The 21,025-nt window shown below is 42.2% G+C and overlaps 1 long non-coding RNA gene across 1 annotated transcript; it reads right to left on the minus strand.

The window, feature by feature from the left end:
• Positions 3,884-18,982, minus strand: LOC110392992. Its single transcript, XR_002434717.1, has 4 exons — positions 18,871-18,982; positions 9,856-9,926; positions 5,602-5,784; positions 3,884-5,499 (listed from the first exon to the last, which is right to left on the minus strand). It is a non-coding gene; the product is annotated as an uncharacterized LOC110392992 (long non-coding RNA).

The raw sequence follows: 21,025 nt of genomic DNA on the forward strand, positions 1-21,025 counted from the left end.
TTTTGCTTTCCTTCCCTTTGCTGTGAAGACTGGGGGAAGGAAAAAGACTTCTTCGGTGGTGGCCATCGTTACGTGTACGCCAGCCTTGCTTGCCAGAACTACTACAGCTACAGAAGAAATGGGGGCATTTTAAAATGAAAAAATAATCAAAGAGAGGAAGAAAATACCTTTCCTTTTCTTTTTTCTTTTTTTTTTCATTTTCTTTTGCTTTCTTTCATTCTTCCTTCAAATCAGACCGATGTTGTGATTAACTTGCATTCTGCAGCACAGTTGATGTGACAGTCAACCAAATTAATCCCATTATGCAAAATCCAGTTCACAAGTGGTTTTTCTTTTTCTTTTTCCTTTTTTTTTTTTGCAAAATTATGTCAATTTCCCCATAAATTGGAGATACCATGTCAGTTTTCTGTATTGCACATAGACACTACACAGTGCTGTATGTCTGTATTCCTTTAATGCAGAAAGATACAAATTTTAGCTTAGTGGCACAAATGAAGATTCATAACTTTAATGCTGATGTTTACATGAAGCTTGTAGGAGAATTTTCATTAGTTTTGGCATTCATTTTCGTTCTTGCATTTCATACATACCACCTATGGAAAAAAAAATGCAAGGATAAAGAGCTTTAAAAAATAACAAGCCAGCTGCCTGAAATAAAAATACTTAATTATTTTGATAATGGAAGCATGGTTTTCTCTCCCACTTCTTTTTTCCTTGTTCTTCCATTTCAGAGGAATTTGCTGCCCATGGCATACAAGCCTGCTCTGGGCTCCCTGATGTGTGTGCGGTATCGGGTGGCTGGAGCAGGAGATGTTTCCATGACTGCTCTCCTTTTAGCTGAATGTGGCCATGCAGTAGGTGGCCAAATCTGTTTGGCTTTCACCGTGATCTGTGAATTCCCTGCATCCAACCAACTTGTCAAATTAAAGCCTTTCCTGCTCTGCGCTGAAGAACAGACGTGATGTGGAAGCTTCTTGCACTCTAGCCCTTTGTCACCGGCACGCTGAGCTCCCAACATCTGCTTGCTGGACTCAGCTTTTGCACCTTGTTCATTTATAATGCAGCAAACCTCTGCTTCCTCTGCCCAGGATCTAACATGTCTCCGATTTTTAAAAAGAAAGCTGGAAAAAAGGATGTGGGGCAGGGAGGGGAAGAGAAATTGAGGCTCTAATGTCTACATTACTCCCTGATTTGGGAATAAATATTTTTTTTTAATGGGGGGGTTGTTGGATTGTACTTTTTTTATCCTAGTAATGCTTGCTTGTACAGTGAATTGTTGATTTTTTTTCCGTGCTTTAGATTTATTAGACATGTGTCAAGTTGTCAGCCTCCTACCGCTTGCATTTGTGTCCACCTTGCAAACAGCAGGGAAAAATATTTTTTCCCTTCTCTCTCTCTCTTTCTCTCTCTCCCATGAATGTTCACTTCTTGGCAGCTCTGAAACAAATTCTGAACAGTTGCTGTTCCTATTGATAGCAGTAGTTTGATGTTAAAAAAGGGGGTTTTATTTTCCCCCAAGTTTCTGACATATTCTGTCATATCATCTCACATCCTACCCTGATACATCAAAACTAAACCAAACCAAAACAACCACAACAAAAAAAAGACACAGAAAGAGGGGGAGGGCACAAACCAGCATGTTCACACAGCTCCTGAGCCACCGAAGAACACCCGCCCATCTGTTCACCATTTCGGTCCCTTTGTTCTATCTTTATTATACGTATTCCTCAATAAAACGAATTCCTGCTCCTTTGACGACATTTCAGCACATGCCTCTTCTTCTGTGTTTGAAGTGCCTGTGTGGATTCCCTCACTCCCCGCCTCATGCCTGCAGCCGGCTCTTGAACTGCAAAGCCACTTGCCAGCAGGGCTGGACACAAAGCCTGGTGGACCAGCAGGACTAGGCACTCTGGGAGTCCCGCCACACAGCAGTCCTTCTGGGGCGGGCCCAGTGCCGGGATCCTGAGTTCTGTGCTTGCTGGTGCCTGGGTTTCACTGGGAGAATCCAAACCATAAATTCTATGCCTCTCCAAGAGGCAGATGTTAGTCCTTCCTTTTGACCCTAGAGAATGAATGAGTAGATTTGATACTTTTGCCCACTAAAAAAACTGCTAAAGATGTCCACCACGGCACACCAAAATGCACGTACCTACCAATCTATTACTGAAGGCAGTTTGTGAGCAGGAAGCAGAGTGACTTTTTATGCGGTCTAGTAGTGATAGGACAATGGGGGAATGGCTTTAAACTAAAACAGGGGAGATCTAGGTTAGATATTAGGAAGAAACTCTTCACTCAGAGGGCAGTGAGGCACTGGCACAGGCTGCCCAGAGAAGCTGTGGTGCCCCATCCCTGGAGGCACTCAAGGGCAGGTTGGATGGGGCCCTGGGCAGCCTGAGCTGGTGGGGGGCAGCCCTGCCCATGGCAGGGGGTGGGGCTGGGTGGGCTTTGAGGTCCCCTCCAGGCTAAGCCATTCTATGATTCTATGAATCTATAATCTAACCTTCAGGCAGCCACAGCTACCCCTAGCTGTTAATACATCCTTTCCTTTCCTGAATCGTCTCCTCCTGGTCAAGTCACGCACCTTCACAAATAGTAAAATGTCCTGTAAGAAGAACAAGTCTGCATTCTTAGCTCCCCAGCTGGCTATCTGGCAACCTTTGCCTCCTGTCATGCAGATGCATTTCTAGAAACAGACTGTCATGACAGAGGATCAAAAACGGCATGGAAATGGCATTTTGCAAGGCACTGCCTTCCAGGTGCATCCTGTCAAGGAGAAACACGAACAAGGTGATATGGGGTACCCCAATCCCCTTTGCTTTGGTGCATGTAACAGCAGAAAGAGAATTCAAGGCATTAAGTGTCAGGCAGTCCAGGATTCAATGGGTGAGCTACAGAAGTTTTGTCACCATGTCAGCCAAGAAGAAGAAAGTGCCCCCGTCCACCCAATCCACTTATTCTCCCTGCACAAAGAACCCTTAGATCAAGGGCTGTCAGTTCCCAAGGAACCTGCACTGTCCTGCCCTATGTCTGGGTCCAGCTGCCTCTAACACCGTCCAGTGGCACTTCATTCATTCATGGTCCAGCTGCCCCCTCAGCCCCAGGTAAGCCACTGTGATTGCAAAAATGTAAGTCAATGTCGTTCCCATGCAGCCTTTCCTCCCTGTGTACAAGCAACCACTTAGGGAAACTTTGCAGTGCACACATCCCTGGAGTGGTGCAAAACTGCAGAGCAAATGGAAATTACTCTGATCCAAACATTCTTCCACACCTGGCATTTCATTACATTGAAGATCCACAGATCTAGAGGTACTGCTTCCATCCAGAAGCACTTTGCACCCTCTGCATAATGTCTTGCAGCAGTGGCAGCTGTCTGGGGGTAGAGAGGACATGCCCATTTGTTTAGCTACAATTAACATTCATCTGCCATAATGATTCATCGGGCGATAAAGCAATGATGAAATGTAACTTTCAGGCTCATCAGAATACATCACCTCCTGTGCGGCAAGTCAGAAATTCCTACCACAGGAGAATCTGCCAGCGGTGGCTTTCTCCATCCCCAGAGGCACATTCCTCCCCTTCCCAAACGCAAAAGCCTGGAAATGCCATTGCTGTGCTGACAGAAGGATTCATGCAGCATCTCTGTTTTCACTGCAGCTGAATTCGCTCCTGCTGTAGGTTCAGCCTGTGTGGAATATTATGAACATCTCCACATGTACATTACACCCCAACTCATTGGCTGCTATTTGCTCTGGAGACTAAACATTCGATCTGCCAGCAATCACATTATCGTGCCAGCCAATATGCAAACCTGAACCATATGGGCAGAAGAGGGACCCATTGCTTCCACACTGCTGTCTCTATTCTTATCCCTCCAGTTCCCCGATGTTGAAACAGACCATCTATTTCCACAGGATATTATGAAGCGGAGTAAGAAAGAAGCTATTTGAGAAAATTACTCTGTTTATTAAAAAATAAGAAGTCTCTCTGAAAAATGTTTACCCAGTGTTTACCCATCAGACATAAGGTTTCATGCACAGACACAAAAAAAAAATGCAATAAAATAAATACAAGACATTTAGAAATCTGTGCTGCAGATTTTGCCAAAAACGGAGCAACAGAAGCTCACCCCGCCTGAGGGGATGACTGACTGGCTGAGGATACCTCCCATCAGAGCAAGCTGAGCTCAGGGCAAGCAACAGGGCAGACAAAGGGAAAGGTAAGGTATCTGTTAGAGAGGAGAAAATACAGTTTCATTAAACCTAGACTCTCTAAGTCAGCTGCCGCATCTCTCAGCACACTGTTGAATACACAGCTTGAATTTCTGTTGTGCAGAAAGGTAAGATGTAGCCAAGCCTCTGTTGATGTTGTGCCCTGTTTATGTTAATTGCTAGCATACCTAAATATCCACATGAAGTACCATGTTGGCACATCGTGATGGACTGTAGCACCAGGCTTGCTAGCTGCTGGGAGCCACTGAGGGAAATGTGGCCTGTTGCTGCATGGGATAGGGCCATGGTAACAAAGGATATGCAAAATGCCAAGGTGCTCAGTGCCTTCTTCCCCTCAGTCTTTACCAGGAAGTTCTGGAGCAAGAAAGACTTTCCCTCGATGGGAACTTATGAACAAATTAGAAACACGCAAGTCCATGGGCCCTGATAGGACGCACCCAAGAGCTGGCCAGTGTTGTTGCAAGGCTGCTCGTGATTATCTGTGAAAAGTCATAGTGACCAGAGAAGGTTCTTGACCACAGGAGAAGAGCACATGTAACTCTTATCTTCAAAAAGGGCAAGGAATGGGATCCAGGCAACTACAGGCAGGACAGCTTCACTTCAGTCTCTGGGAAGGTGATAGATCAAATAGTTCTGAGAACATTTTCCAGACACTTGAAAGATAGAAAGGTGATCAGGAAAAGTCAGCACAGATTGATCAAAGGGAAATTATGTCTGACCAACCTGGCAGACTTCCACAATGAGATGACTAGCTGGATGGATGAAAAGAGAACAGTAGATGTTATTTACCTCTACTTTAGTAAGGCTTTTGATTCTATCATAAAAACCTCATGTAAGTATGGGCTAGATTAATGGGACAGTGATGTGGACTGAAAACTGCCTGAACTGCCAGACTCAAGAGGGTTGTGATTAGCAGTATTAAACCCATCTTGAGGCCAGTGACTAGTGGTGTACCCCAGAGTTCAGTACTGGGGCCAACAGTGTTTAATCTCTAATAGACTTGGATGGTAGGACAGAATGTACCCTCAGCAATGGGATAAAATAAAATACATGAAATTCCACCTAAACACAAGAAAAAGCTTTTTTGCTGCGAGGGTGACTGAGCACTAGCACAGGTGACCCAGATTGTTGTGGAGTCTCCATTCTTGGAGTTATTCAAAACTTGTCTGCACATGGTCCTGGACAGCACGCTGTGGCTGCTGATGCTTCAGTAGGGGCTTGGACTAGATGACCTCCAGAGGCATCTTCCAGCATGAGCCTTTCTGGAGTTCTGTAAATTGCAAATCTATGTCAGAAACAAGATTGATTCAGGCCAGCAGCTGGTAGTGGCTTTTAGCATATTGCCTGAGAGACAAGTATTCATCATACATACAGAGCAGAGGACTTCTTTGTAGACATCCAGACTTTTAGTTCTTCCCAGTTCTTCAGGGCAAGCTGAACCTTAAAATCCTTTGTGAACCCGGGCCTTGGAATGTGATGAATACTTCACCAAAGTTTCAGACTGTGCATTGACTTCCTTGGGTTTTGGATGAGGCCGTCTCTTAATGATTATTTCCTGTGGGGAAAAAAAAAATGACAGAGGAGAACTGCAATCTTTCTGTTTAAAATAGGTAAAAATTAATGCCAATCAGGTAATACAGATGTGTGCACCCACACAGAGACAAGTTCTTCCTCTGAACACAGAGCTTAAATTACTTGTAGCAGTATTTGAAAAACAAGTGAGACATATCTCAGACTCAGGAGATATGCTTGAAACCAGGAAAAATTGATTTTTTTTCATATTCACTGCCAGATATTGCACAGTTACATGGCTATATGCAGATAGAAGACAATGTGCATCTTATCATGCCAGTGATAGATTCCACACTGGCTTTAAAGGAATAAATCATTAATTTATATCATAGATTTTCTGTTTACAACACAAGCTTTTAAAAATACTTCACTCACAGCTCAGCAGAAAGTGAAAAAAAGGCCTTTTAATACACAGGACGATCTGATAAATGCTTCTATGCACATGGAGGCATGGTTTTATTCTGTTTAATTTTATTTGCTTGCTTTTTTATTTAAATAAGTAGTAGTTTTGTCAATGGCACACCGTAGACAAATGCAGAAGATTTTAAGAGAAATTGAAAGACAAACAACATTTCTCCCTCTTTTATCTACATGTAATGACATATTTTGAAGCTCTGGTGAGCAGGAAATGGGATTCCAGCTGGTGCCAGCTGCCACTGAGGTTCTGTACAGTAATGCTGTTCAGCACCTGCAGAGCCTTAATCCTGATACAGGAGACCCCCAAAATGATAATTATTATAATAACAATAATTAATTGTCTCATTGTGGACCCCAACTTCAATCGATATTGCTCCCGGACTGGAAAAAAAAGGTTGAGATGTCTGAAAACAGCCATGTCCTAACACAGTGGAACCTCAACCTAAGCCCATACCTTAAAAACTGTGGAGATAACAGTGAGAATAACGGGGCAATAAAGACCGGCATGGGTATTGTCTCAGAAGTAGGCAGGGTCAACATTACTAAGCCCTAGAACAAGTCCTTTGCCAAGGAGTTTCAGAGCTGAACTGTGGGTCTGCATTGAAAAAATGGTGAGCATTTGCAGAGCAGTTTTTTAGAAGCAGCTGAACAGGTCTCTGCGACTTTGAATTCAACTCAGGCCCAAAACCTGAAGGACAGATTCAGAGTAAGATTTGATCAATTATTCTTCCTCATGGAAAAAAAAAAATCAACACAACAACAACAACAACAACAACAAACAATGAGGAGCTTGAATCTGAAGTCCATGGCTTGGATCTTCTTTATTATTTTAATTAAAACTAATCTGTTTGCATCCTCCTACATGCTTATTTCATTGCCAGGATCTGACTGGGAACATTAGACTAAGTGAATCAGACTGCTTGGTGATTATCCAGCTGGAATATTGTATTTCTCTCTTGCTGCCATCTCTGTAGTCTAGTGGTCTTAAGATGAGGCATGTGGTCCCTCTTAGGGCCCACAGAAAGGACGCTTTGAGAATGAGGTAGGGGCAGGGAAGTAGAAGATGATACGCCTGAAATACTCTTCTCCTTCATCAGAAGCAGTCCAAAAGAGTGAATAAAATGAGTAATCACTGTTCTAGCTAAACAATTTTCTAGCGTTTGATTGATGTTTAGATTCACAGAGCTGGGAAAGATGAGTAAACAAGTCAATTCCCTGACTCACGAAATGATGCTCAGAGGCATCATATCAAGCACTAATGATTAAGTTAATTTAGTAAATATAATCAAGAAGTCCACCTTTGCCTATTACCAGCAATTCTATTATTCATTAGCCCTTTACCTCTCACAGTTATGAAACACAGCCCTTGTTTTTTGAAATGTTAACTTGAATGAGGGCTAAGAAGGACAAATGCACAGGACCACCCATGGTGAAAGGCTTTGAAGATTTCCTCCAGATGAGTTCTAGCAACTAAGGAAACTTTGGATAGCTTCCGTTTCAGAGCCATTTGTGGGAACTGAGAAAACACCTGGTGTTAGCTGGCTGAAAAACTGTTCAGAAGAACAAAATACAAACATTTGCCCTCCTCCAGATTTTGCCTGTTTCAATTCAATTGTCCAAGGAAAGGGAAAGCAGAATTTATTTCCAGGTCAGCTATAAAGAATTCTGGAACTCTCTGCTGTGACTGAGATATTCCCACATCTCTTTCCATTAACATTTTCCATTGTTTAAATACTGCTTAAGCAAATATTCTGGACAACTGCTTCATTCCCTAGACTGTCCAAAAAAAAAAATAATAATAATAAATGAAAAGCAAGAACCAAAGGTGTATGAATATAGTCAGAATAAATTAGTTAGCCTTTTTTTTTTTTTCAACACAATTGCTCCATTGCCTTGAAGCTGTCTGAATCAGATCGAAAATATCCACTCATGGGCATTGGTGGCAACTGAGAGATGCATGGGGCTCAAAGTGATGAAGAAGGCAGACCATATCTGTTCAAAGCATCGCTAAGTTGGACATAACCAGATAAAAAGAAAGCTGTTGGCCATTTATATAATGAAGGAGATGAATTTACACAGAGTTTGCATCAACTTTATTTTTTGGATTCTCGCTTTATCTACAGGCAGATTCAAATGGAGGCATTGTCTGGCATGAAACAGGAGACTTAGTAAATACATCCCTCAAAAATTTCATTCTTAATGTATCAGTAGCTTTTCAGTTCATTACCGTGTTATTAGTCAGTCTTCATAAAAGAGCTATGCATCTTTATTAAAAATGGAAGTTCACATCATTTTATGTTCCCATAAAAATGGGTGGTGGTAGCTTTGATTAATTTCTTCACGTACAGTGAACTTTACAGCAAATTGGACAGTGTAATTCAATTCCTATTTCTGTGGATTTTTTTTGTTGGTAGAAAATTGATATAATTCATATGTAATCGTATTGCCTTTGCAAGAGATATTTAAGAAATAATATCCTGAGGTAATGATTGCAAGGCTTAATTATTAATACCATACTTTCAGGCACGACAGTGTGCACTCTTTTTATCAAGCTTGGCTTCTATCAAAAAATATTTCCTCTATCCATGGCTTGTTACATGTGGAAAAGTGTATCTGAATTTTACACATGCAAGTATGTATGCATGGAGCTGGAATGTCTGATACTAGCCTGTTTTTCTTCAGGTAAGTTCTAATTTTGAAAAAGGTTGGTGACTAAAGGATAAAAAAAAGCCAGCTCAGTAACAGGACAGAATTGTATGCACATATTTTCAGCAAGCTAGGAGGGCAATTTTGAAACTCTTAAATGGTAACAGGAATTTTGCCGGGTTAGGATAACTACTGAATCTGTAAGGAAGGTTAGCTAACCCCAAATGGACCATGGTAGGAAAGCATCACTGGGAGATGCAGAAGCTCCAGTGCTCCCTTAGGCTCTATGTGAGGGCTGCTTAGGACTCTTTATAATCAGATTATCCCAGTCTGCTGGGTAATCTTTAGAGATGTTGGGAACTGACTGCTCCTGTATTTACAGTTCTGCCTTGAGGGATGGAAAAGAACTCTTCATCCAATCAAAGACAATACAATACATCATTATTTCTCTGTTGTTTTATCTTTAAGTCTCTCTTGCTATGGTAAACTGCTTTCCCCAATTTCCTCTCTTATTTTACCTTTCTGTGATTGCTTCATAAGGCCATCCCACTGAAATGAGGAAAATTTAAACTGTAGCAGCCACACACAGAATATACATTCAAAGACAACGTTCATAAGCAATGTTTTGCCCTCACTGCATTTTGTCTAGTTGCTGAGGCAAATCTCACCAACCAAGCCTCCTTTGGAAAAAAATGTGGACTATATCTACTATTCTTTTTGAAGATTAAGCCTTTCCCAGTGTAATTTGGTAGTTTTTAATGATATTAACTGTCACAGTGGGACTCTTTCCATACATACACCACAGAAAATCCACTGAACATATTTGCTGAAGTTCAAATTATAGAAAGAAGTACCTCACAGAGTACCAGAAGAGATAAAATGAGTTGATGTGACAACCTCTGACTGCGTGGGCTTTTTTTAATGCAGTAGATATCATTTGTACACGGAGGTCAGTTCCATGAGATCTTATCAGGACATTTCCTTTACTTACATTTTTGTCAAAAGATGAAAGCTTTTGGGTGAAAAAGTAATCTTGCAGTGCTCTGAGTGTTGCTGGTGAACCTATGGGAAAAACAAAGACTGCAGGAATTATCAGCCCTAAAACGCTCTGTTAGGACAGTCTTAAAAAAGCACCAATCAATCTCTGCTATCAAAATTAATGGAGAAAAAAAGAGCTAACTGCAAGCAGATAAGAACTAAATCATATCAGTATTACAGATCAGTATTGACAACATTAAATGAACGTAGAAATCAATTAGAAAGTGGGACATTCCTAGGGGAACAAATGTCATAGGTGCTGGGTGTGACATAAGTCAATCTGAGTTCATGGGATCTCTCATTTCTAAGTCATCTTCAGGAGTAGGAGGAGGCAGAATGGGTCACAGCAGTGCTGTGGTGGAAGCCTTCCAGCCTTCATTCCTCTAGGGGGTGTCACGCTTTCCATCAACACTCAGATGAACAAGGAAGAAGAAGAGAATTTTAATGCCTTGGAGTTCCCAGCAGGCCCAGTCCCATTTGAGCACCTTTAATTTCAGCTGGACATTCATGGAGCCTCTCCTCTGCAGCAATGCTTTGCGTGTCTGAATAGCACAAAGCTGAATGCAGATAGAAAGAGATCTTCCATCAGCTCCTCTGACTCACCTGGGCCTCAGCTCACAATAATTAGGGAGCTTATTGAGCTAACTAGAAAAAGTTGTGAATAAATGATATGATTCAAATAGCTGCATTTATCATACTCATTTACTTATGTTACATTTTACTTGATAGTATTTGGAGTTTTTATATGCTTCTGTTTTCAGATATTAACTGGTAACTGTAAAACAGGTAAAACTGTTAGAACTAAGAAATACAGAAATCTGTGCTCACCTTCAAAATATCACAGCGCTACATTTTGCTATTACATTCCATCCTTCTGAGAAAGACCTCTGGTAGTAGCAAAACACCCAGGCAATGCCCAGCGTGTTGCATTTGAAGAAATCACAACCATTTTTCTTGTATATACTGGAACTATACTGTTTGTGGAAGTCTTTTTCATGATAGTATATCCTGCTTTCTGTTCAAAAGGGACTTTCATATGCTGGCATTTTATTCAAAAATATTTGTAATAAGGATAATCTAAGTCTTTGTTGTCCACTCACACCCTCCTGACAGCTCACATGATCTTTCTGGAGACTTACTGATCCTTAAAAGCAAAAATCTCTCAGCCCCAGTCCATTGAGCTGGGCTTTGTGAGCTATTTCCAAGAATTATTTTAAAGGCATAGGAGAAAAGCAAGCCAGTTGTCAGGAGACTTAAAACTCACAGTATAGGTCCCAAACCTCTACTGGAAAACATGAAAGAGGTTGAAAACCACAATGAGTTCAGGTATTTAAGTATAATTAAGGCCTTGTTCTTTTCTTGCTTGTATCAGTGCAAGCTAAAAATAGTTCCCTTTAAGCCAGTCAGTGTTGTCACTCTGAGACAGATCAGCTTAGTTATACCATCACGGCCCAGCTCATAAATCATAGGTAGAGCTTGCCATGCCAGATCAGACAATGGGTTTGCCACATCCTGTATCTGGTGTCTAATGCTAACCGATGCTTGCTGTATTAGAAGAAAATCACTGTTTGTGCAACGCTGCACAGGGAGAAAAATTCCTTCCAGTTTCCTGTGGTAATCCTCTTATGCCAGAAGCAGAATATATGATTAACCTTTGATAAATATTTTTTCCCCTCACGTGTTTCCTGACTCTTCCACTCGGTGTGGCCCTGAATCAGCACGGTACTCGAGCACATGAGCAGTCCACTCTAAATCAGCGGTGCTGCTCAGCTTCCCAACGTTATGTATATGTAAAGTCTTTTGCTGAATCAGTTTCCGAGTTGCTTTAAATCCAGGTATAAAGCTGCCAGTAGAAAGCCTCTGTACGGCAGCTCAGTATCACATATGCACCATACGGGCACAATGGTAGAATATGTTAACTTTGTTCCTGGCATGTCTTATTCTGTAATGACCCAAGATCAGACAAAACATAAATTGTGCTGACCATGTTACATGTGGTCGATGCATCTCAGCAAATTAATCAAGTGTTCCCACTTGGAAATCTGCTTACATAGATTATACATTCTTGAGATCATTGCATTGATGTCAGCGCTGGTAAAAGCCTGCATACTCTGAGTAACACAAAATTACTGTAACAGAGCAGAGCACTGATCCCAAATTTGGCACGTAGCAGTAGCCAAATAAACATGCAAAAGCATAGCAATGCCATGATATGCCCAGTTACACTAGATCAGGAGGAATTAAGTTCAGAGGACGGTTTAGGCAGCACAGTATCTCCCTCGTGAGAACTATAGAGGGAGAGTTCTTTAATGTGCAATGCACCGAGCAATGTGCCTAATATGACAAAGGCAAATAAATGTGTTTCATGTCAAGAGAGGTACAGTGAAGAGTGATGAACAAGGTAGGGCAAGAGAGGACATCTTTAACTCGTATATAACAGACTGCTTCAGTTCTCCAGGAGAAAAAAAAAAGATCATCTATGGGAACTTCTTTGTTGTTAGTGCTGTTTCAGAAGCAGTTTTGAGAGTCCAGCTGTAAATTGGCTATAAGCACTTGCCAAATGCAAGGGGAGTGGTTTCCACTTCGGTCTTTGTGTTTATTGTTTCTGCGCTGGCAACAGAATTGAATTCACAGCAGCAGGAAAACAAAGAGCTCTGAGTTATACTGTAATTCACTGCTGGAGATTTATGAATATTATTTTCCTGTAAAATCCAGCATTTTTCGCTTTACTACTTGCAAACTGTAAGTGGCATAAAACTGTGTACCTAGCAGGATTTCCTATTGCGGCGATTGCCAAACATCAGTGTAAGAAGTGCACTACACGCACATGCAGTTATACAGTATGCATAAATTGTGTCTTTATGTTTAACTTGTCTAATCAGCTCACCATATCAAAACTTAATAAGTAGCTGCTTCTCATTTAAAGGTCTAGTAAAACTGCAATTACTATGGCTGTAAGATGCCTTGTTTCGAAAAGAGCATTAAATAGTTTTATAGATATGGTTAGAAGCACTTGTGTAGTTGTTTTTATGAAAGTGAATGAGTTCATTAATAATGGGAGTCAGAGACAGAAATATAAGTTGGGAGCTGGGAGAAGCGTTCTGCCTTTTGAGTCCCTTCCTTACTGATCATCCTTAAAGTGTAAGCCATTTCTGCCTCCACTCAGAAAGCTGGGAGGGGAAGACCCAAGTCACACACCTGGAAAGGATGTCATATAGGGGTAGGACTAAAGGACCCGATTATAATTTCTACCTACTTACCCATCAGAAAAAAATGAATGCTCTTCAATGGTGTTACTCTGTAATTCAAAATCATGACCTGCAGCCTCTTTCACTAAGGGTGTCTGTATAAAAAATAAAGTTTTACTGTCCTTATGAACTTTGTGAGGTTTACATCACACCATGAGTGCTGGGGGACTGGCACTGCTCTTCAGCCACGGTACCTGCAAATAAGACACTGGAGATGAACTAGTGGGAGGACACTGGCTCCATAGGTGCCGGAGCACCTTTCCATTGAATTCAAAGGGTTCTGGATCATGATCTCATGAAGACCTATCTTTCTTTTATCTCCACAAAATATGGAAGATGGATACTCTGCCCAGATGGGTCCCAGCACCCAAATCACGTCTACAAACACCTGTGGAGAAGCCACAGTGAGACTGGAGCAGAAAACTTCCTGTCTCTAGGAAGCGGAGACCGAAGGGAAGCCATCATTTTAGATACTGGTACTTAAATTAGACTTTCCTCTATCACTACAGACACTGTTGGCCAAATCTGTACATTTTTTTAAATGTAGTTTTCAAAAAAGGAAATCTCAGATTTACAGTAAATGCAGACGAGGGAGGAAAGAGCAGATGGGCAATGTTTAAGTTACAAACCTAAGGGAAGCTTTTTCATACAAAACTCTTAAACTGCAGCTCTTAAAATAAAGAAGCATTTTGTTTTCCACAGTGACTCACTAAACCTTTATTTAGACAGTTGGTAAAAACACCACATCGCATAATTTACTGTTCCTTTTTTTTTTTTCTCCTTTTTTTCCCCTCTTTTGCTCAGCTGCAGTTTAGAACGATGATGTTTTTCCTTTTAAAGGAATACAGAAATCTACATTAATGCATTTTGCCTTTTATTTTTTAATGGCAATTTAAATACAGTTTGAAGTGGGTACTATTCCTACTTGGACCACAGCACAGCACCCCCTGGTGCACATGTTAAACAGGAGGATTGTTTGGGGGGGGTTGTTCAGTTAGTAGTAGACATTTTTCTGTAATGCAAAACCAAAAAGCAAGACCCAAAATGCAATGATTTGGAATAAACAGATCATCTTGCCCTTCGAGCAACTCTTTCACCACGTGTCTTGCAAGAGCTCTAGCTATTTGCAGAGCAGGAGAACTTCCTTTCCACAAAACTGGCTCGTGGTGATCATGTGTCCCCAGAAAGGCTGATAGCTGCATCATAACTGCCTTTTTGCTCTCAGCCAACCTGCTGCTGGGTGATAATGAACTGTCTTGCTTCCACCAAAGTCAGTGGCAACTGAAAACACATTTTGGGAGTAATGCTTAGAAGCAATGACGTATTATCATGCAGTGATATAAAGGTTTCTCAGCTCATATAAATTGCAGACTCCACAGGATTTTGCCAATGGATTGCTGCTAGTTTGATTCCAGGAGATTTAGGCACACCTGTTTATTTTGTGAGAAATGAATTTAAGGGTGTGACCACAGCACAGCATAGCAAACATTAAACTACACATTTTTTCCCTGTATTAGAGGAAGAACTGTTGAAGTGGATAGATTTAAGGTTTCATCTAACGGACTCCAGGCCTCCAAACTTCAGCTGTAAGTGCCACTCATGAACGTTGCTACCTCCACTGATTTTGCTTGCTAGACTCTTTGCTAGATTCTAGTTTGAAGGCTAAAGACAAGATCAAGCTAACCTTTAGCTTGCTGAAACTGCTCAGAAACGAATGAGGCTGAAAAAAAAAGATGGGGGAGATCCAAGTTGCTTCCAGTATGGCTGCATAAGAGTAATATTGTTCTTTGCATTAGAAGTTATTCCACTGAAGATTCAACATATATGTGTATATGTATGTATATATACACACAACGTCTTGTAAGAGATACTGCATGGGTCCCCATGGGTCTCTTTTCTCCATAGCTATGTTTTTTCCAGCCAAATTCTGCCAGACAGTGGAACTGAAGAGCTGAAGACAAGAGCTGTACAGGAATATCACAGAACGTGTGGCCTGTGGTCATCTCACAGCTTGGTACACTGCCTCTTAGGCAATTAGTGGGTGACTTCCAACAGCACTGATAGGAGCCACATGGGCCAAATGAAGCATTTGGAAAATGCAGAAAATATATAAAAAGGGAACAGATAGTTCAAGAAAGCAGGAGACTGCTTTTTCTGGAGGAATATCAGTCTGCCAGAGATGTTTGTAAAACTAGAAGTTTAAAAAGGAAGCTATTTTAATCGGAACATAATAAATTTTCACTGGGGCCCGTTTGGAAAAGCTGATAAGCTTTCCCTGAAGCTTGATGTACCCTCTCTTCCTTGTGAAATGCCATCCTCATTTGTGGAAATAATCAAATAAAAAGGGTTCAATTTCTGGGTAGAACATGAATATTTGTGGTACTAACATCTGTGGTGGCCTTTCAATTTACCAGACCAAACGCAAAGAACAGGAGGAATTGAGCCAGTCTAGTGGTTGAGAGTCTTGACAGCTTCCAAACCACACAAGGCCTCATTTGTGTTGTTTGCAACAAATTTTTAGTTAGAGTGGTTCCAAAATAAATAAATAAATCTGGCTCTTTTTTGGAAGTAGTATATCCAAGTTATGAGGCTTTTATGAACTGCTGTACATCACATCTCCTATTGGTTTATATTTCCCAAAAGACTTCAATATCATTCTTAGCATCTTGACTGCAGATAAGAAACCACAACAGAAAGTCATATTGACCTGAACGCCTGACAAGCAGCAGGTTAGGAAATCAGAATCCATTCAGTCTGTAGGTATCTAAATCCTCCCATGTACGGGTATTTTTGCTCACTGATTGTGTAAATAACCTTCCATTTTACTTTTCAAGAGTCATTCTTTTTGAATGACGACCTGCTCAGGTGAAAGATGGTTGTTTTGTTTCCTTTGACATAAGTTCAGTTTCTCCTAAAACTTAAGCTCTCTTCAGCACAGCGCGGGCTTCTTCAGCCAGTCCTGCTGGGGCCATGCAGTGCTGCCCACTCTCACACCACTTCCCCTGGCCTCGGTGGATGGCCTCATGGAATGAGTTTGAAAGACAGCTGAGACTGATGGGGAGTTCAGAAGCATTTAGTCTCGATGTAGATGAAAAGTAAATGAGCAGCCATTTCTCATGCTTAACTAATAGCACATGCTTTGCAAAGTGAAGTGTATCTTACAGTCTGGAGTCTCCTCTCACACTGACTTTATGGCAATGCAACTCCAAATGACTCCTATGGAGTTGCTCCAGATTTTTCACAGGGAAAATAGGTTCAAGTCCAGTGAATGGAAATTATTGTTCACATAAGGTGGTCCAGCTGACCATGCTGTTTTCATTCAAAGTACCTAAATGCTGAGTTCCCAGAACCAGTGCCCGAAAATGTGGAAGTGGCTTTGTTAAGTGTTTCTGGAGAAATTGGAGTAAACCCAGTATTTCCAAATGAATACTTAGTTGCCTTTTAGGCACAGTGTGAGGTTTGAGCTGCTGTTTCACACATTTTTAAAGTGCCTTTTCCTTTGAGACACCTAGGGCAAAGGCCTCAGGCACTGATATTATCTGTTTTCCTAAGAAGAGTTTTTTCCATACCACATTAAAAAAAGAAGTGCTTCTGTGGATTGCTAGCGAATGCCATGGTCTGCATGTGTGTGCCAAACTCCCTCTGTTATCACCAGAGAGCTCCACATAGAGTAAGCCTAGCACATAAAATACACTCAGAAAAAGAACAAGTGATGTAGGGCCTGCAGTAGTTCAGCAGATACCCAGCCACTCCAGTTGTGGTGGGTAAGATGGGAGCTGGAATAAAGAGGATGATGTAGGCAAAAGAGTCTACAAAACTGAAGTCTAAGAGAAAATAGGTCTGCCTTCTCTCAGAGGTAAGTTTTGAAAATGTATATACTTAAATACATAATTAAAAAAAAATTATCCTCATTGTACTTCACTTTGCCAGTCACTGAGAAATGTTTCTAGAAAGGACAAAACAGTGAAAGAAGCTGAGTTTATCACTGCATTGTAAAATTCATTCAGTACTTGAAGCCACCGAGGGCAAAATGTTATCCACGTATGATGGGGACAGTAAAACAGGAATGAGAATTGTTTATGTTCTCGCACCATCCCATGCTTTGATCTGCTCTTACAAACTGCATCCTGTGCTCACAACCACACAGATAAACCTGTGGATGGTGCTGACATGTCAAGCAATGAGGGCCCAGGGCAATATCTTGCTCCTTGACCCAAAGTTTCACATCCACCACCTCTCACACAGGGATGGGCTGGAAGGGGCTCACAGGCTCTGCTGCAAATGCCCGCCATTCCAACATGCCTCTTTCCCCATTCACAGCAGAACTCTTCCTTTTTGAATGGAAATCTTCAGGCTGGTGAAAGGTACAGCAGCAAACTGTCTGTTCATGCCCATCTCACTAACACTGTAGGGCATATAATTGAATTATCTGGAGTCCTCTGCCTCCCAGCTGTCCTAGGTCTCTCTTGCCCCCAACTCCTAACCCACACATTCAGTTTGCATGCCTCAGTGGTTTAGTGCCTGTCAGTAATGGCATACTAGCTAAGAAGCTCATGGGTCTTCAGAGCAGGCAGCTGAGTTTGCAAAACTTGGATGGAGGTCAGCCAAGATTTGACAGAATCCTGTGGAAAAGGGAGTGATAGTGTCTGGAGAAAGCACAAGGAAATATTCCAGACTTTTCTGCTGGGTGGAGAGACTGAGGTAGGAACAGAGCAGCACCACACTAAAACCTAACCAAACCCAACTCCATGGAAAAAAGATGGAATAAAAATGGCACTTCTGATGCAATATGTCTACTTCACAACTGATCCTCCTTACAGTCCAACTGATGTCATGATTTTTATTCCTTTTGTTAGACATTTAATCAGTTTCACTCAGTGCTCATCTGTGTGCCAAACTGCACTGATTTTATCTGAGTGTGAACTGATTTCTTTAAATCACTACAAACTGGATGCTTTTATTGCAGTTGGTACCATTTTTATTTGTTCACTCTACATTAATTAGTACCAGCATCAGACTAGAGCAAAGTGCATGATTCTTAAAGCACAGTGTCATTGGTTTAACTCAACCGGTACAAATCTGTACCTACCCAACTTAACTGCAGCCATAGAGTGATGGACCAAAAACCAAAATCAGACACCCGGAGAAGGGGCACTGTTCACGCTACTGCAAAGTGCATCTTCCTGAAGGAACCAACCTCTTTCCCTCCCACATCTCAAACGTACTGGATGGCACAGTGACTAGGTAGAGACCAGTTGCAAATGGTATCCCTCAGAGTTCTGTACAGGGACCAGAACCGCTTAATATCTTTGTTGGTGATATGGGCAGTGGGATTGAGTAGACTGTCAACAAGTTTGCAGATGACAACAAGATGAGTCATGTGGTCAAGACACTGGAGAGGAAGGAATGACAAGCTTGAGTGGCAGGCCCATGCAAATAACATGTGGTTCAAGCAAGGCAGAGAGGAGATTTAGATTAAATAGAAGGAATTAGCTCTTTAATGTGAGAGTAGTAAGGCACTGGGACAGTTTGTGTAGAAAAGCTGTGGATACTCCATCCCTGGAGACATTCAAGGCCAGGTTGGCTTCAAACAACCTAGTTGTTCTGCTGACAAAAAAAAAAAAAAAGCAAAGCAAAATTGTTTCCAACACGTTCTTGGCAATACCAGGTAAAGTATTTGCAGGTAGACCAATAGTCATACACGGAAAAGTCAAACTCACCCAACTAGTGAAGAGGCTCTCTGGCTATGCAGTGCTCCATCTTCACAAAGCAGCCTCTAGCTAAAAGATTTTCTCACTCCAGAGCTGCTCCTAACATGAGCCCAGCATGGCTCCAGCCTCAGTCCACCCCTTCTGGTCATGTGGGGAGCACAGGTGCAAACAATTTGCCTGTTCTCCCCAGGGCCAGCCACACCCCTTCACCTAGTGCTCCAATCACCAGTTCAAGCCGTGACCCAACAGTTCCCCTACACTGGCCTAGTTGGAGGTGTCTCTGCCCATGGCAAGGAAGTTAGAACTAGATGACCTTTCTGATATCTTCTAACCCAAATAATTCTCCGATTCTATGATATTATGCAGGAAGCTGTGGAACACCTGTGAGCCTACTGCTGCATTGTGTACGTGGAACTGAGCCCCAGCCCTCCTAGGGGTTGTGGCTGTAGAGCTGTAAATAGAACCTAGGCCACTATCAACCAGTGAGCAACCTGGAGCCACTGGAGGAAGCTGTGCTGCTGAAATGGTGCTCTGAGATGTTGTCTGACTGTCAGAAAGCCCCAGTGTATCATGCTAAGCAGCCTCCCTCACACCCTGAGAACAAGTCTTTGCGTCTCACCAGAGCACACAGAGGGAGCTGTCAGTCGCTACTACTTGGGGTGATAGACGGAGTGCAGGAGAGTTTTGCTCCCTTTCAGGAGGCAGGCAGGGCTGCCTCTGCTGTGCCAAGAGGTATTCATTTCTCACTGCTTCATGTAAACTTTCAAGATCCTCATGTGTTATGTCAGAAAAACAAGCTTTATTCTGTATTTCCAGCATCTAATGATGGTGAAGAAGAGGGAGTGAGAGCAGAGGTGGAAGCTGCTATGATCCACTGGATGAAAGAGGGCCATTCCCACCCCTGCAGAGCCTTTGTCAGGCACTGGGGACTGACACCTTCCTGGTGACACCACAGTGACTGGTGTGACCAGCTGAGCCTAGTCCTGGGGGGTGGTGGCATTGGAAGCGGACGCAATTTTCTTCTGGGAAACTTGCCCTGTGTTCGGGCTTCCTGCACCACCCCAGCGGGGCTGTATTGCTGCCTGGGTTCAGCATCACCCTCCACGTCAGCCAGCATTGCCATCACTCCAAATTCAGGAAGAGTGGTCCCTCTACCTTGCCATTGTGGCTACCCCAGCCTTCACACTCCTGTGCCACTGGTTTGCTCAGGTGTTGTGCCATGACCGCCTTGTGCCTTGTTTCTTTTGTTATTATGATTTTTTTTTTCCCAGATAACACACTTGCAGCTCACGGGAAAACAAGTGGAAGCTTTCCACAAAAATCTCAATAGCTTCAGCTGCTTATCCAACAACAGGATATGGATTTTAAACCTGCAATATATATATTATATATATATATATATATACTAGTGACATAATTGTGAAGAGAAAAGCATTTTACTTTCTCTGTTTTTTATTATATGTAATCTCAGCAAGCAATCAAAAGATATTCACCTACCATGGGGACTAGAAAACAATACATTTATGTTCTTAATAGACACAGGCATTAGTGTGGGGGAGCTCAGGAGTTACCTCTCCCAGAGCAGCACTTGGATTTAGCATAGATGCTCCATGCACAAACATGGGCTTTGGGGCTTTTTTGCTCTTTAAAATATGTTTTGCCCACCGTTTCAGGCTCTGGGATGACAGACTTTGCTCTGGGGCCTGATGCTAGCCCATAGGCAGTTGTATGTTATGGCCATTTGCCCTCTCCTCTCATGCAGCACAGCTTTTCTGGCCTTGCAACGAGAAGCTCTTGCACAACACCCTTGGGTGCTTATTCTGTTTTTCTTTGAAACCCAGCATCTGCATTCTGGGCTTTTAATGGTTTAAACGTGCGCTTGCTGCCTCTGAATTGGCTCAGTGCTGTGTCTTGCCAAGATGTTTCTGGTTGTACTGTTTGGGCTGTTAGGGCAGGACATCTTTATGACTGGCTGAGGGAGCAGCTGTAGCTGACCTTGGTGACCATCATCCAGGCTTGACTTTCAAAGGGCAACAGGAGAAATGTCTTTGCAGGGCAGGCTGCGAGTTCTATCTAGAAGACAGCACTCAGGCATGAGCCTGGCTTTAGCTATCAGCCTCAGCTCTGTGGATTTTTGCTAAAGCCCATGCTCTTGTGTTCATGG

Source organism: Numida meleagris, chromosome 2 (genome assembly GCF_002078875.1).
Source record: "Numida meleagris isolate 19003 breed g44 Domestic line chromosome 2, NumMel1.0, whole genome shotgun sequence".
Lineage (NCBI taxonomy): Eukaryota > Metazoa > Chordata > Aves > Galliformes > Numididae > Numida > Numida meleagris.